Source organism: Suncus etruscus, chromosome 1, assembly GCF_024139225.1.
Source record: "Suncus etruscus isolate mSunEtr1 chromosome 1, mSunEtr1.pri.cur, whole genome shotgun sequence".
NCBI classification, from domain to species: Eukaryota; Metazoa; Chordata; class Mammalia; order Eulipotyphla; family Soricidae; genus Suncus; species Suncus etruscus.
In genome coordinates, this window is record NC_064848.1 from 93,346,040 (window position 1) to 93,350,782 (window position 4,743).

Sequence of the window (4,743 nt, forward strand, 5' to 3'; positions counted from 1 at the left end):
GAGCAGAATCAGGTACCACCCTAGGGTGGGAACAGAATGCCAGGTCACACCGTAGGGTAGGGCACAATCACCGATCAGGGTAGGGTAGTAACATAATAATCCCATAAAAATATTTACATACAAAACAACATACACAACATTTTTTTAAATCAAGTGAATATTTTACTTAAACAAGCAAAGTATAACAAGCTATGTATACGAAAAATATTTCCACATAAATATTTTCCATAAAGTTCTCCAAATTACCAAATGTTTCGGTATTCTTGTTTATCAAGTGTGCAAAAAGTCCGATATTTAGTTTTTTTATAAATACATAATTTTCTTTGGAATAAGTTTAACAATTATCAAATTGAGAATAAATAAAACAGATTTCATAATGAATTTAAAACGGTTTAGATTTACAAGAATGTTTTGACTCTAAAAAAGCATAATAGATTTTTCACTCTATTTCTTTTTTATAACATCCTAATTTAGTCTAGCAATTATTACAAATAATCAAGCAATTGACTCCATTGCCATTAACAAAAGTATAGCTATACTACTACATACCTACTCTTTTCTCCTTTTTTGGAAGAGTCCAAACTGTCAGGGTCAAGAGTTAAGGCACTTGCATGTAGCAAAGTCCTATTTGTTTTCAGCACTAAAGTGGAGCTCTCAAGCACTGTAGGATATGTCTCCCCCAAATAAATAAACAAACAAAAATGAAGACAAAAACAAACAAAAAGCCAGCTATTTTATATCTGGAAGTTCCAGCAGTCACAGTAACATCACATAGAAAACTACCATGGCATCTCATAGGTCCAGATCTACATAGATTTTAAAATTCTTGAAGCATGTGGCTGCATGACACCTCAAAATTCCTCAATAATGACATACCAAATTACAGATGAAAGTCGCATAAAAAACACTAAACCCGAAAATCAAAAACACAGGATGCTCAATAAGTAACAGATTACTAAACTTTTTATACCCGATCCCCAGATTACTAAACTTTTAATCATCCCATTGTAATAATAATAATTTTCATAATTCCCATAATAATTTTCATAAATTTTCATTACTTAATTTCTTTCATTAATTTCAATGCCATTTATATATAACAAGAAATATATAGTAAATTATTTTATGAATGACAAGTGGCCAAGTCCAGGAGTGGGAAGAAAATGAGACAATGGTAGATTGAATTTTACACTGGTAATGGGATAGGTGTTGGATAATTGAATTCCAAAAACAATTGTATTATGAACAACTTTGTAAAACATGCTATTTAAATAAAGTAATAAAAAATAAATCTAAAAAAATTACTGAATAACTTTGGGGTAATTAAAATTGATGCCACTTGTTAGAAACTTTAACTATTGCTTGTATCATTGATTTTATTAAATAATAAAGTTTAAAGAGATTAGATTCTGATAGCTGATGTGTCAACTTGAAGTTTGATGTAATAAGTAACTAAAGTCAATATTTCATTAAGTGATAAACAAAATCATATCACAATGTACAAAAAAATGACCCTGAAATTGCAGGTGCATCAACTTTAATAAAATGATAGATAATTCAATGGTTTTAGATAATGAAATATTTTAGATGGCATACTAGATAGCATGAGTATTTATAAGGGTAGTAGGAAGAATACATAGGCTGTATTAATATTCAAAGTTTAAAGATCTGTCTCCTGACTATATTTTTGCCATATCTATGATACAAAACAGATATTTACCTAATAACTACCCATGGCTTGTCCCACTCATAACAAGTCTTGATTTTGGGGTTATAAAATTCTGTTACATTTTTTTAAGTCTGATTTCTATATCTACTTTTTTTTTTTAAAAAAGAAAACTTGCTTAATTCTATTAAATAATCCTTTTTAACTTTATGGTATTTTTATGTTTGATAATAAGTTATTTATATGTTTTTCCAACTTCATAAAAGGCCTGGGTCAGACATTAATTGTCATCTCAGGCCATGAGCTTAATGAAATGTATTTATTTGAAGCATACTTTTTGCGGGGTCCTGCAAGCCCCCGGAGGGGCCCGGCCAGCGGGAATCAGTTGAGAGGCTCACGGACGACCGCACCTTTATTTAGCTGGGCTAGAAGGACAACCACACCTGTAAAAAATCTAAGAGAGGTTAATAATAATGACCTTTGGCGATCAGACCGTTCAAAGGTGTCTTTATTGGGGTTCTGCATCTCTTATATAGAGAAGGAGAAGGGGGCAGGTAAAAAGTGATGTCAATCATACATTTTGGCGCGAAAGCCATGAAACAAAGGCAGTAAATCATCTTCCAGAAGGGAGGGAGAAGCAGTGACAATTTTACAATCACTCCTAAGTCAGCAGTTTTCAAGGAATTGCCCTATGACCCTAAAGTAGGGTTTGCAGACCACTTTCCCGGAACTCTCAGCAGGTTTATGGTGGGGCAAGCTTTGTTGCATTTAGCTTTTAACTCAGGAATGTAAGTTAAGGGGAGACTTGGCTCCATGGTATCAGGCAGTGTCTTCCTCCCCTAGGCTGAGAAGTTACTTATTACTTGAAGGTTGCCTTTTTCCTGTTGGTATATGGGCTTATAGCAAACAGCACTTAGCACTGAAAAAATGGCAGGGAGTTTTGCAAAAGTAACCACTGAGTCAGTCACGGTAGCCAACAACTTTTAATTTTATTAAATGTTCATGGCTCACATATATAAATATTGTCCCAGAATGGCAGTATAGTAGCAATGAGTGAAAATTTACAATTCTTCTAAATAATTGTTCATCCATAACATAAATTAACAATTTTGGTTTGCAATTATTCTGGGCCCTAAAGATTATTTTTTGATTATAGTCAATACTAAAGTCCTAATCAATGGCAAAAATATGAAAATGGAATATATTTAGAATCCAGGCAAGTATTTCTACTATCACTACTACCATTCACTATAGTATTGAATGTCCTAATAAGAGTAATCTGAAGGACATATCAAAGGAATTCAAATTTTAGGACCAGAGAGATAGTTTAGGGATTAAGGCACTTATCTTTCATTGCACAACAGCAGGCCAACAAAATATATATATATATATATATAAAATCCTCTGAGCACCAGGAGTATTTTCCAAACACAAAACCAGGAGTAATTGTTTTGCACTTCCAAAATAGAAAAATATTTGGAAAGTAGTTGAACTTTTACTATTTGCTGATGTCATGATAATATACATAGATATTTCCAGATCCCAGATTCCAGTAGAAATTAATAATATATTGCAAATAAAAACAGCAAAATGTGGGGCTGGAGAGATAGCATGGAGGTAAGGTGTTTGCCTTGCATGTAGAAGGTTGGTGGTCGAATCCCGGCATCCCATATGGTCCCCAGAGCCTGCCAGGAGCAATATCTGAGCGTTGAGCCAGGAGTAACTGCTGAGCGCTGCCAGGTGTGACCCAAAAACAAAAAAAACAAAAACAAAAAAAACAAACATACAAACAAACAAAAACCATAAGAACTCTTGGGGGCCAGAGAGATAGCATGGAGATAAGGCATTTGCCTTGCATGCAGAAGGACGGTGGTTCGAATCCGGGCATCCCATATGGTCCCTCAAGCCTGCCAGGAGCTATTTCTGAGTGTAGAGACAGGAGTATTCCCTGAGCATTGCTGGGTGTGACCCCAAAACAAACAAACAAACAAACAAAAAGTCAAATGAAAAATCCATCAACAATATTTTATAGTGGCTAGAGAGCTAGCACAGGAGATAAAGTACTTACTTAGTATATGACCAACCCAGATTTTATCAAAACACCATGTTAACTTGAGCACTTAGAGAAGTGATCTGAAACACAGAGCAAGAGATAAGCCCTGAACACTGCTCAGTATGTCCTAACACCCTCCCCAGATCTTTTTGTTTCTATAAACAAATGACAAACTCATAGAAAGTAAAATCAAGAAAACAGTCCCATTTATAATCACATGAAAATAATTAAATATCTTGAAAAAATTTAACCAAAGAAATTAAAGATCAAAAATATGATTAATCATTAAAATAAGGTAAAATAAGATTCCGTTCTCATGGGTTAGAAAAGATATATTTAAAATAAAATTTTAGAAAGCCTGTCTAGAGTACAGGCCGGTGTGGGGTGGGGAGGAAAGACACTTGGGATATTGGTCATGGGAATGTTGCACTGGTGAAGGATTTTATATATATATAAATTTATTTATATTTATATTTATATATATAAATATATATATATATTTATATATATTTAAAAAATCAAAAAAAAGGAAAGAAAAGATAAGGCCTCCTAATTCTTACCACAGGCTGTGTTCTTTACACTGACTGTATAGAAAGAGGAGGTACAGTAAATACACCCAATATACACCTCAACACAGGCCCTTTGCCTGGTCTGTATTGTGAATTGGGGGACAAAAATATAATAAAATAAAAATAATAAAATAAAATATAAAATAAGATTATCTAAACAGTATACAGACTTCTTGCAATCCCTATCAAACTCTTAATAGTGTTTTCCAGATAAATAATACCACCACTTATCTTACACTATATAGCACACAATAATAAATATATTATTTTTGTTTTAAAAATAGGGACCAACATCATTTTTTTTCAAACAAATATATTTTAATGTATACAAAGAGCATGAGAAAATATTATTTAGGAAGACAATATCTGAGTTACCCCTAAGGATAAAGCTAGCAATTAAATGATCATTAGACAAGTAATGGAGGTCAAAGTGATGTGATGTTAAGGCTCTTTTG

At 33.0% G+C, this 4,743-nt stretch overlaps 1 non-coding gene across 1 annotated transcript; it reads left to right on the forward strand.

The window, feature by feature from the left end:
* Positions 1 to 4,262: 4,262 nt before the first annotated feature.
* On the forward strand, positions 4,263 to 4,395 carry LOC126030978 (small nucleolar RNA SNORA51). Its single transcript, XR_007503212.1, has one exon. It is a non-coding gene; the product is annotated as a small nucleolar RNA SNORA51 (small nucleolar RNA).
* Positions 4,396 to 4,743: the final 348 nt, after the last annotated feature.